This window comes from Piliocolobus tephrosceles, chromosome 3 (genome assembly GCF_002776525.5).
Source record: "Piliocolobus tephrosceles isolate RC106 chromosome 3, ASM277652v3, whole genome shotgun sequence".
Lineage (NCBI taxonomy): Eukaryota > Metazoa > Chordata > Mammalia > Primates > Cercopithecidae > Piliocolobus > Piliocolobus tephrosceles.
In genome coordinates, this window is record NC_045436.1 from 137,167,375 (window position 1) to 137,180,757 (window position 13,383).

The 13,383-nt window shown below is 41.1% G+C and overlaps 1 protein-coding gene across 1 annotated transcript in view; it reads left to right on the forward strand.

Moving 5' to 3' along the window:
* FRYL (FRY like transcription coactivator) overlaps positions 1 to 13,383 on the forward strand; it is a 286,322-nt gene that overhangs the window by 29,338 nt on the left and 243,601 nt on the right. The gene's annotated exons all lie outside the window — the stretch shown is intronic.

Here is a 13,383-nt window from a genome sequence, read left to right on the forward strand (position 1 = left end):
TTTCTTTCTTCTTTCTTTCTTTCTTTCTTTCTTTCTTCTTTCTTTCTCTCTCTCTCTTTCTTTCTTATTTTTTATAGATGGAGTTGTCTTCTGTCAATCAGGCTGGAGTGCAGTGGTATGATCGTAGCTTACTATAGCCTTGAATTATTGGGAAGAAGTGATTCTCCTGCCTCAGCCTCCTGAGTAGCTGGGATTACAGGTTCATACTACCATGCCTGGCTAATTTTAAAATATTTTTTATAAAGACCAGGTTATCACTATTTTGCCTTGGCTGCTCTTGAACTTCTGGCCTCAAGTGGTCCTTACAGGTATGAACCACTGTGCCTGGCCCAGGGAGGTTTCTTAGGGTTCAACTAGACAGACCTACGGATTGCCACAGACCACATTTGACATCAGATTCTCTTGGGAGGATATGGGACAGGAAACACAGCTTACCATCAGGGAAGCTCCAGGTCTTCTCTTTGGTGGGGTACCTGTAGCAGTCCACAAATAGAACAGCCAGAACATTCTCTGTGCCACTCCCTGCTTCTTGGTGAAGCCCAGGTGTAATGAGTAATGAGGCTCACATTATCACTAACATGGCTTAGGAGCCCCATCCTCCACAAGTTATTATTTCGCTTGACAACAATGAGCTTCCAGGATGCTGACAAGGCACGTGGCCAGTTACAGGAGTCTTCACACTAAGAGAAGCCCTAAGCTATGGCCAGTGCCAGGTGCTTTATAGTTCTCCAGGTCCCTTCGCAGTTTACCAGTGGGTCATTTTTACCATAAGCAGTGTTGCCTAGTAACACAGCTGACATTCTGCCTGTATGGTTTCCAGGGGAACAGAGGGTAATAGCTGGGTTAAACTGAATCCAAACCCAATTTCTTGTGCTGAAAGACAAGAGTTTTGCTAACAGTTCAGTCACAAATAGCCTCTTATCTAGAGGTCTCCCTGCTTCTGTGCTTCTCTACCCTTTGCTTGTTTTCAGCAGCCAGAGTGATTCTTTCAAATGTATGGTGGATCACATTACCTGCTGTCCACCCTGCAGTGGTTCTCTCCTTGCCTCGGAGTGCGGTTGTCTACAGGCCTTACCTGATCTGGCCCCTTTCGGCCTTTCTGACCGATTCCCCTACCATTTTCTTGCTCATCTGTTATGATGTTGCTTATCACCTTGCTGTTGCTCTAATATGCCAGATGTGTTTCCACTTCGGGCCTTCCTTGACTCTTCCTGTGGCTGGAATGTTCTTACTCCTGATGTCCACCTGGATGACTCTCTTGCTTCCAATCTTTGCTCAAATGTCACCTTTTTGACAACTTGTATTCTGACTACTTAAAAATTGCAACCCCTACCCCATCTCCCGCACTTGCCACTGCATGATTCTTCTCTACTTTTTCTTCTGATAGCTTCACAATCTACTTACTATAATATCTTGTTTATTATCTGCCATTATTAGCAATGGGGCTTCATGAGGGCAGGATTTTGCATCTGTTTTATTCATTGATACATCTCAACTGCCTAGGACAGTGCCTGACACATAGTTGATGCTTGGGTTTTTATTTTTTTTCTTTTTATGTGGCTTAAACAAGATAAGTATCTACTTCCCATCTGTAGCTGGGGAGAGGTGGAGGGAAAAGTGATGTAGTTAACATGTGTCTTCCGTGTCTGGGCAGTTGTTGTCTTGTCAGGAGGAAGGAGGAAAGAGATCCCGGCCAGGAGGGTACATGTGCTCCTTTCCAGATGCCAACCTGCACTTTTTATCTTTGCTTGGCCAGAACATTGTCATATTGCTATAAGCAATTATAAGGAAAGGTGGGAAACGTAATGTTCAGGTGGCTAGCTGTATCTATAGCTAAAACTTTGGAGTTCTGTTTTTTACAGGAGTGGGGAACGGGTGTCAGAGTCCAATTTGATGCATATATATATAATTCTTATTTAATTTTTTTTTTTTGAAACGGAGTCTCACTCTGTTGCCTAGGCTGGAGTACAGTGATGTGGTCTTGGCTCACTGCAACTTCTGCCTCCCAGGTTCAAGTGATCCCCCTGCCTCAGCCTCCCAAGTAGCTGGGACTACAGGCACACACCACCACACCCTACTAATTTTTGTATTTTTGGTGGAGACAGGGTTTCACCATGTTGGCCAGGCTGGTCTCAAGCTCCTGACCTTAAGTGATCTGCCCACTTCAGCCTCCCAAAGTGCTGGGATTACAGGCATGAGCCACCATGCCTGGCCTGATGCTCAATATTTTTAAGTAAGCCCATCCTTACAGAGGGCTTGTAACATTCTTAATCTTCATGAAACCCTCTTAAAATAGCACTTTTATTATCCCTTTTTTATCAGCATGGAATTTATGAGTAAATTTTCATGGGAAGACTGGTTTAAGTTGAGATCATGGCCATTTCTTTGATATAGCAATACATATGTTATTTTTTATTTCCCAACAATTTCACCCTTTTGTTAATGGCAACCAAAGCTGAAAACATAATTTGTAAAGATATGTGGGAACAACTGGAATTGGAGCCAGATGAGGTAGAACCCTACCTTGTCAAAAAAAACTACCTTGTCAAAAAAAACTGTCAGGATTCTTCACAACTTTTATGAACTGAATTCATCCTGTTTTATTTTCTTTTTCCTCAAGTTAATGAGATGATCTTTGGTAAAGTCCATATTGCTGATGTATCAAGAAATAGATTATGGGCCGGGCGCGGTGGCTCAAGCCTGTAATCCCAGCACTTTGGGAGGCCGAGACGGGCGGATCACAAGGTCAGCAGATCGAGACCATCCTGGCTAACACGGTGAAACCCCGTCTCTACTAAAAAATACAAAAAACTAGCCGGGCGAGGTGGTGGGCACCTGTAGTCCCAGCTACTTGGGAGGCTGAGGCAGGAGAATGACTTAAACCCGGGAGGCGGAGCTTGCAGTGAGCTGAGATCCGGCCACTGCACTCCAGCCTGGGTGACAGAGCGAGACTCCGTCTCAAAAAAAAAAAGAAATAGATTATGAATTCATATATTGATTTTAATCTGAATAAAATGTAAATTTGAATAAAATAATTGTAAAAGTAATATTCTATCATGATTGCTTTTTTCACACTGGCATCCTGTTTACAACAGTACCAGTTTTTGTTTTAGGTGAGAAAAACATTTCCATACAATCCTCACTCCTGAGGATTTTTTCTATTTCTTGGGAAATAACCTTTGAGAATTTTTTTCCCCCATCACTCACTTTAAAATTATCTCCAACAAGTACTGTCTTGTGAGGTTTTAGTTTAAGTCCCCAACATATGAATTACAAATGCAAGAGTGTTGTTACTTCTCTTCTTGGAATCTTTTTTTTCGGGGGGGATAGGGGAAATATATTTGTTTGAGGGAACCTCCCTCTCTCATTAACAATCTCTTCTCCCCAGTCTCCCAGCCCATTGTAGGATCAGGGAAGGGTTTTGCTCTTTTTCCAGCAGTTGGCTTGTCCTTGGTATCAATATTGCTTTGTGAAAAACTACCCTAAAACAGTCATTTTTAAAAGACAGAATAATTTATTTTGCTCACAAATGTGAGAGTTACCTAGGCTCCGCCAGGCATTTCTCATGTGGGTTCTCTTGCAAAGCTACAGTCAGACCATGGCTTGGGCTGGGGTCTTCATGCACATGTCTAACACCTGGCCTTGGAAGAGTCAAACAGCTGCAACTTTTCTAAGTGTCTCTTGATGTGGTCTCTCTACATGGTGTGTGGCCTCAGAGTAGCTAGAATCCCAGCAGCCGTACGTACGTGCATAGCAGTAGCTGTGTGGCGTTTTCTGACCTGCCTTAGAAGCTGGCACCACTTCTGCCACATTCTGTTTGTGGAGGCAGTCACAGACTGCCCAGGGTCAGGGGACATGGATCCAACTTTTGGTAGAAAGAGTGTTGAAGAATTTGCAGACCTGTTTTAAAACCACTGCATGACTCTTCAACTGCTACTTGTCAAAAGTAGACCAGTTAGTACTAGAGAATTCCAGATTGTTAGAGAAGAGGGCTGTGCCGACTCCTAACCACAGTGACCCATCGTGTGGGAAATGCAAATGTACGTGCCTTTGCTGTTCATGTACGGAGGTGCTTGATTGATTTGAAACATTCATCAGTGATTTTTAATGAACTTATATCTTACCAGTAGTTCCAAATTTTCTTCTTGACATTGTACTTAATTCAGGACTCATGGAAATCAAGTCATCCCTCTCTTTAACCACCATATATATATTTTTTATCTACTCCAAGATACTGAGTACCTACCTTGCATTAGACATCTTTAGATCGATCATCTTCTAAATGTCTCAATCTATTTTCCTTCCTTTTCAATTTCATAGTCACTGTCCTATGACAGGCCTTTATAATTTCTCACCTAATTATTGTCCTCTCTTAAGTCTTTCTTCCTCTAGTATCTGCCACTGTATATATCTTTCTAAAACTCAATTCTGATGATTTTGCTCCCCTGATTAAAAGTCCTCTTGGACTATCTAAATTCCTTGACATGTGCATTCCCATTTTTTGCTTTCTGATATGTTCCAGCCTAGCTTTTTGACCTTATTTCTTGCCAATCCCTACAAATGCACAATTTGTTCTAGCTATGCTGAATTTCTCAATGTAATCATAATTTACTGGGACATCTATTACTCTTTGTCTTCTTCTTTGTACATAGAAGCACTATTCATACCATATTCCTTTTTTTAAAAATCTGTTTTTCATACTGAGTACCTATCACTTAAGTTCACACTATATTATGGGTGGGAGATACTGAGGATTTCATAATATATTTTAATCTTTGCAAATAGTGCAAATATGGTAAATACAATAGAAACTTTTTGTTGTTTGAAATGATTCCTGTGATTTGACTAAGTATAGGAAGGATTTTTAAAACAGTTAAAGTTATTCCAAGTGAAAGATTTTAGTTCTCTAGTTTGGTTTCACATGTCACCGTTAACTAAGACATTTTTCCTTAATGCAGCTTATAGTTGATCTCTCAGATGTCACAGCTTTTATTTAACTGCGTTGCTGCCTTTGATTTAAGAAAAAGAAAAAAATCAGGCTTTTGCAACTATTTGTTGGTTTTCCCTGATTCCATTCTCTAACATTTCTTTGGGGCTCCCTGTGTAACTCAATGACTTTGAAAGAGTAAATATTAATTTATGAAGTAGTTGACATTTTTTCCTTTTCATTTATAATGCTTCTTAGTTTCACAGGCTGACTGGCTTTCTTTTCTTCTTTTCTTCCTTCCTCTTCCCCCTCCTTCCTTTCAACAATATATAATAGCTTTATTAAGCTGTAATTCATATACCATAAAATTCACCTTTGCAAAGTATACGATCCACTGGATTTTAGTATTTTTACAGAGTTGTGTAACTATCACCACTGTCTAATTTTAGAACATTTGTATTACCCCCAGAAAGAAATTTTTTACTAATTAGCAGTCACCCCCCTCCCCCACTAATTCATATTATTTCTATATATTTAGTCACAGACTTTCTTAACATTCTTAGTAAACACATGTATATGGGGGTGGTGGGAAGACAGAGGGAAAGGGAGAGTTGTTAAATTTTTAAAAATTGGCCCAATTGATAGTGGAGGCTTGACAAGTCAAAAATCTACAGGGTAGGCTGGAGACCCAGGGAAGAGTTGCAATTCAGTCTGCTAGCAGAATTCCCCCTTCTGAAAAGGTCTTTCTCCATCAGGGCCTTCAACTGATTGGATGAAGCCCACCCTTTTGGAGGGTAATCTGCTTTACTCAAAGTCTACTGATTTAAGTGTTAATCTCATGTAACAAATATCTGGACAGAAATATCTAGAATAATGTTTGACCAAACATGTGGGTACCATGGACTATCCAAGTTGACACATAAAATTAATCACATGAGTATTTACTGAAATGTTTAAAGGTAGAAAGTAGAAAGAGCATTGAATTAGGGAACAGGAGAATTACTTTCTGGTCTTGGTATTACTAGTGAGAGCTTTATCCATGGGCAAGTCTCTAAACATTTCTGGGCTGTAGGTTTCCCTATCTGTTAAATAAGAGTTTCAACTTGATCAGGTTTCCTTTCTTGAGTTCTTATATGGAAGCTTAATATTTAAACAAAAAAGCTTGAAAAAAACAAACTAAGTCATCTCTAAGCCCTTTTGAACTTATTAAACACCTGTAATTGTTATGGTTCTGATTCTGGATTTGTGATTTTTAGCTGTGACATGCTTTTCTAGGAAAAGTAACACCTAGATAAGAATTTAGTGAAAGACTTGTAAATTCAGTGTTCTTTCTACTTTTCTGCCTTTAAATACATAAGAGATTAGCATTGCCCTAATTCAATTCTCTTTCTACTTTTCTACCTTTAAACATCTCAGATTGTCTGAGTGTGGTGGCTCACACCTGTAATCCCAGCAATTTGGGAGGCTGAGGCAGGTGGATCACTTGAGGTCAGGAGTTCGAGACCAGCCTGATTGACATGATGAAACTCCATCTCTAGTAAAAAACAAAACAAAACAAAATTATCCAGGTGTGGTGGCACACACCTATAATCCCAGCTACTTGGGGGGCTGAAGCAGGAGAATCACTTGACCCCAGGAGGTGGAGGTTGCATTGAGCCAAGATCGCACCATTGTACTCCAGCCTGGGCAACAAGAGTGAAACTCTGTCTCAAACAAATAAAACAACGACAACAACAACAAATCTCAGATTACCCTCCAAAAGGGTGGGACAAGTAAAATCATTCTTGTCAAATTGAAATTTCTGTAAAAATTGGTATTGTATGTAGTTTTAATGATTGGAGTTTTTTGGGTGCTATTGGTGGTACCTGAGAGCACTTTATTTTGTTCAGGCATGAATAATGCCTGAATTGAATTGTGCTAGTGCATGACTAATACTAAAAATGAACAGCAGTCCTGAGTTGGTCTGTTACAGTAGGGAATAACAGACAATATCAATCTGTTTTAAATACCATAAAGATGATATTCAGAGCTGTGAGGCTGGATAAGTTGGAGTATAGATAGAAAGGAGGTCCAGGGACTGAGTCCTGGGGCATCCAACATGATGAAGTTGGGAGAATAAGAACTAGCCATGAAGATTGAAAAGGACTGGCCAGTGGAGGAAAACTTAGGCAATGTGGTGTCCTGGATGCCAAATGAGGGAACAGTTTCAAGGTCAACAGCATTTTATGTGCTGATTGGTTAAGTAAAATGAAGACTCTAAATTGTGTTAAGTACAACTTCATGCTAATAAAAATTAACATCAGACTTTAAAAGGTACACAGGGTATAAAGTAAAAATTTCTTTCTCATTTAAAAAAAGACAACTTTTCAGGGTAGTTTCAGGTTCACAGCAAAATTGAGAGGAGGGTACAGAGAGTTCCTATTTCCTCCCTGCTCCCACACATGCATAGCTTCCATTGTCAACATACCCCTGCAGGGGGGTACATTTGCTACAATTCGTGAAGCTATATTGATGCATCATCCTTACCCAGAGTCCATAGTTTACATTAGGTCTCACTCTTTGGTGTCATACACTCCATGGGTTTGGACAAACTTCTAATGACATGTATCCACTATTGTAGTATACAGAGTAGCTTCATTGCCTTAAAAATTCCCTGGGCTCCACCTGTTTATCCCTCATCCCCCCTGCAACTACTGAAGTTTTAATTCTCTCTGTAGTTTTACCATTTCCAGAATGTCATAGAGTTGAAATCATCTAGTCTGTTTTCAGGCTGACTTCTTTCACTTAGTAATATGCACTTAAGTTTCTTCCATGTTGTCTTCCTTCTTTCTTCTTCTTTCCTCCTCCTCCTCCTCCTCCTCCTCTTCTTCTTCTTCATTATTTTCAGACAGGGTCTTGCTCTGTCACCTGGGATGGAGTATAGTGGCGCCATTTTGTTTCACTGCAACCTCCACCTCCTAGGCTCAGGTGATCCTCTTGCTTCCAAGTAGCTGGGATTACAGGCATGTCCCACCATGCCTGGCTAATTTTTCTTTTTTCCTTTCCTTTCCCCCCCCCCCCCCCCCCCCCCCCCCCCCCCCCTCCCCCCCCCCCCCCCCCCCCCCCCCCCTCCCCTCCCCTCCCCTCCCCTCCCCTCTCCTTTTTTTCTGAGATGGAATCTCTCTCTGCCTCCCAGGCTGGAGTGCAGTGGTGCGATCTCTGCTGACTGAAACTTCCACCTCCTGGGTTCAAGCAGTTCTCCTGCCTTAGCCTCCTGAGTAGCTGGGACTCCAGGCGTGTGCCACCAAGCCCGGATAATTTTTTGTATTTTTAGTAGAGATGGGGTTTCAGTGTATTAGCCAGGATGGTCTCGATCTCCTGACTTCGTGATCCGCCTGCCTCGGCCTCCCAAAGTGCTGGGATTACAGTCATGAGCCACCATGCCTGGTCATTTTTCTATTTTTTAAATAGAGATGAATGTTCGCCATGTTGCACAGGCTGGTCTCAAACTCCTGGGCTCAAGTGATCTGCCTACCTTAGCCTCCTAAAGTGCTAGGATTACAGGCGTGAGTCACTACGCCCAGCCTCCATGGCTTTTTATGGCATATTTCCTTTTAGTGTTAAATCATATTCCATAATCTGGATGTACCACAGCTTGCTTTTTTTTTTTTTCATCAAATCTATTCACCGACAGAACAATGTCTTGTTTGCTTCCAAATTTTGGGAGTTATGAATAATACTGCTGTAAACATCCATATATAGGCTTTTGTGTGGAAATATGTTTTCATCTCCTTTGAGTAAATAACGACGAGTAAGTGCTGGATGAGTTAAGAATATGTTTAGTTTCGTAAAAAACCACCAACCTATCTTCCAAAGTGACTGTTTCATTTTGCATTCCCACCAGTTTCTCTTCTCTCACATCCTCACCAGCATTTGGTTTGTCATTGCTCTGAATTTTATCCATTCTACTAAGTGTGTAGTGGTATTTCATTGTGGTTTTAATTTGCATTTCCGTGATAGTGTATGATATGGAGTATCTCTTCGCATGTGTATTTGCCATCTGTTTATCTTTGGTGATGTGTCTGGCCCTTTAAAAAAAGCAGGTTGTGACTGGGCATGGTGGCTCACCCCTGTAATCCCAGCACTTTGGGAGGCCGAGACGGGCAGATCACCTGAGGTCAGGAGTTTGAGACCAGCCTGGCTAACATGGTGAAACCCCATCTCTACTGAAAATACAAAAATTAGCCAGGTGTGGTGGTGCGCACCTGTAGCCCCAACTACTCAGGAGGCTGAGGCGGGAGAATCACTTAAACCCGGGAGGTGGAAATTGCAGTGAGCAGAGATTGCGCTACTGCATTCCAGCCTGGGAGACAGAGCAAGACCCCGTCTCAAAAAAAAAAAAAAAAAAAAAAGATCGTTTTCTTATTTTTGAATTTTAAGAGTTCTTTATGTATTTTGGATGCTACTTTATCAGATGTAGGTTTTGCAAATATTTTCTCCCAGTCTGTGACTTGTCTTTTCAATCTCTTGACAGTGCCTTTCACAGAGCAGAAAATTTTAATGAAGTCTAGCTATCTTAGTCTGTTTTTTAGTCTGTTTTTTATTGCTTCTAACAGATTACCTGAAACTGGGTAATTTATAAAGAAAAGGAATATGTTTCTCAGTTGTAGAGGCTGAGAAGTCCACGATTGAGGGACCGCATCTTATGAGGACCTTGTTGCTAGTGGGGACTCTCTAAAGAGTCCCAATGCGGTGCAGGGTATCACATGACTGAGTGTTCTAGCTCAGGTCTCTTACTTATAAAACCACCAGTTCTGTTCCCATGATAGCCCATTAATCCATTAACTCATGAATCCATTATCTATTCATCCAAGAATTTTGGTGAGAGCCCTTATGACCCAATCACCTCTTAAAGGCCCTGTGTTTCAATACTACCACATCGGGGATTAAGTTTCAACGTGAGTTTTGGAGGGGACAGACATTCAAACTGTGATACCAGCTTATCAGTTTCCTGCCTTTGGTGTCATATCTAAAAAGTCATTGCCAAATTCAAGGTCAGCTAGAGTTGCTCCTGTGTTTTCTTCTAGGGGTTTTCAAGTTTTGTATTTTAGATTTGGGTCTGTAATTCATTTTGAGTTAATATTTTTGTGGAGAGTTCAAGGTCTGCGTCTAGACTTATTTCTTTATTTTTTTACATGTGAATGTCCAGTTGTTTCCGCACAATTTGTTGAAAAGGCTGTCTTTTCTCCTTTGTGTATTGCCTTTGCCCCGTTATCAAAGATTAGTTGATACTTTTTTTTTGAGACGGAGTCTTGCTCTGTCACCCAGGCTGGAGTGCAGTGGCACAATCTTGGCTCACTGTAGACTCCTCCTCCCAGGTTCAAGCAATTCTCCTTTCTCAGCCTCCCGAGGAGCTGGGATTATAGGCACGCGCCACCATGCCCTGCTCATTTTTGTATTTTTAGTAGGGACGGGGTTTCACCATGTTGGCCAGGCTGGTCTTCAACTCCTGACCTCAGGTGATCCACCTTCCTGGGCCTCCCAGTGTGCTGGGATTATGGGTGTAAGCCGCTGTGCCCAGCCAGTCAATATGTTTATGTGAGTCCATTTCTGGGCTGTCTATTCTGTTTCATTGATCTATTTCTGTTCTTTCACGCATACTACCATCTCTTGATGAGTGTTGCTTTATAGTAAGTGTTGGGTTGGGCGGTGTTAGTCCTCCAGCCTGGTTCTTTCCTTCCATATTGTGTTGGCTATTCTAAGTCTTTTGTCTTTCCACATAAACTTTAGAATCAGTTTGTCAATACTCACAGAATAACTTCCTGGAATTTTCATTGAGATTGCATTGACCCTATAGATCAAGTTGGGAATAACTGACATTGTGACAATATTGAGTCTTCCTGTCTGGGGAAGGTGGCTCACACCTGTAATCTCAATGCTTTGGGAGGCAGAGGCAATAGGATTTCTTGAGGCCAGGAGTTAAAGAATAGCCTGGGCAACATAGTGAGACCCTGTCTCTACCAAAAAAAAAAAAAAAAAAAGTTAGCCATGTATGGTGGCATATTCCTGTAGTCCCAGCTACTGGGGAGACTAAGGCTAGAGGATTACTTGAGCTCAGGAGCTTGAGGTTACAATGAGTAATGACTGCACCATGCACTCTAGCTTGGGTGCATCCATCTCTTTCAAACAACAACAAAAGTCCTCCTATCTATTAACATAGAAATATGTATTTATTTACTTATTTGATTGCTTTAATCAGAGTTTTGTAGTTTTCCTCGTAAAAGTCTTATACAAATTTTGTCAGGTTTATACCTAAGTATCTCATATTTTGTGGTGCTAGTATAAATTGTGTTGTGTCAAATTCTGTGTGTTCATTGTTGGTTTATAGGAAAGGAGTTGGCTTTTGTATGTTAACATTGTATCCTGCAACCTTGTTATAATTGTTTATTGGTTCCAGTAATTCTTTTGGCCTTTCTACATAAATGATCCTGTCATCTGTGAACAAACACAGTTTTATTTCTTCCTTTTCAATCTATATACTTTTTATTTCCTTTCCTTATTTTATTGCAGTAGCTAGGACATCTAGTATGTTGTTGAAAAGGAGTAGTGAGGGGACACCTTTGTCTTGTTCCTCATCTAAGTGGGAAAGCTTCTAGTTTCTCACCATTAAGAATGATGTTAGGGCCAGGTGTGGTGACTCACACCTGTAATCCCAGCACTTTCGGAGGCCGAGGCAGGCGGATCATGAGGTGAAGTGATCGAGACCATCCGGGCCAACATGGTGAAACCCTGTCTCTACTAAAAATACAAAAAATTAGCCGGGCATGGTGGCAGGTGCCTGTAGTACCAGCTACTTGGGAGGCTGAGGCAGGAGAATGGCGTGAACCTGGGAGGCGGAGCTTGCAGTGAGCCCAGATCGCGCCACTGCACTCCAGGCTGGGTGACAGAGTGAGACTCCGTCTCAAAAAAAAAAAGAACGATGCTAGCGGTAGGTTTTTTGTAGATATTACTTGTCAGGTTGAGGAAATTTCCCTCTAAATTTACTGAGAGTCTTTATCATGAATGAGTGTTGGATTTTGTCAAATGCTTATTCTGCATCTATTGATACGATCATGTGACTTTTCTTTATTGGCCTGTTCATGTGATGAATTACCTTAATTAATTTTAAATGTTGAGCCAGCTTTGCGTATCTGGGATAAATACCTTGGTTGTGATGTATAATTCTTTTATTACATCATTAGGTTTATCATGCTCATATTTTGTTGACGGTAACTGCATCTATGTTCATGATAGATATTAGTCTGTAGTTTTCTCGTAATGACTTTTCTTGGTTTTGGTATTAGGGTGATACTAGCCTCATAGAATGAGTTTGAGAGTATTTCCTCTGCTTCTATCTTCTGAAAGAAGTGGTAGAGAATTGGTATAATTTCTTTTTAAAAGTTTGGTAGAATTCACCAGTGAATGCATCTGGGCATGGTGCTTTCTCTTTTGGAAGGTTATTAATTATTGATTCAGTTTCTTTAATAATGTAGGCAAGTTAAGATTGCCTATTTCTTCTTGTGTGAATTTTGGCAGATTGTGACTTTCAAGGAATTGGTTCATTTAATCTCAGTTATCAAATTTGTGAGCAAAGCATTGTTCACAGTATTCCTTTATTATTATTTTAATGTTTATGGAATCTGTAGTATTCGTTGTCCCCTCACTCCCTGTCTCTCTCCCTCTTTTTTTTTTTTTTTTTTTCTGTGATGGAGTCTTGCTCTGTGGCCCAGGCTGGAGTGCAGTGGCATGATCTTTGACTCACTGTAATCTTCGCCTCCCGGGTTCAAACACTTCTTGTACCTCAGCTTCCTGAGTAGTGTGCCTGGCTAATTTTTGTATTTTTAGTAGAGATGGGGTTTCGCCATGTTGGCCAGGAGGATCTGAAACTCCTGACCTCAGATGATCCTCCTACCTCAGCCTCCCAAAATGCTGGGATCACAGGTGGGAGCCACCACGCCCGGTCCCCTGTTTGTTTCATTTCTAATATTAGTAATTTGTGTCCTGTGTCTTTCTTCCTTAACCTGCTAGAAGCTTATCAGTTTTATTGATCACATTGTTCATAGTATTTCTTTCTTTCTTTTTCTTTTTTTCTTTTTTTTTGAGACAGAGTCTCACTCTGTTGCCCAGGCCAGAGTACAGTGGCGTGACCTTGGCTCACTGCAATCGCTGCCTCCCTCATACAAGCGATTCTCCTACTTCAGCCTCCCAAGTAGCTGAGGTTACAGTCCTCGCTACCATGCCTGGCTAATTTTTGTATTTTTAGTAGAAATGGGGTTTCACCATGTTGGCCAGGCTGGTCTTGAACTCCTGACCTCAGGTGATCTGCCTGCCTCCCAAAGTGTCGGGATTATAGGCATGAGCCACCATGCCCAGCCTGTTTATAGTATTTCTTTGTTATCCTTTTAATGTTCATGGAATCTGTAGTATTGTCTCTGATT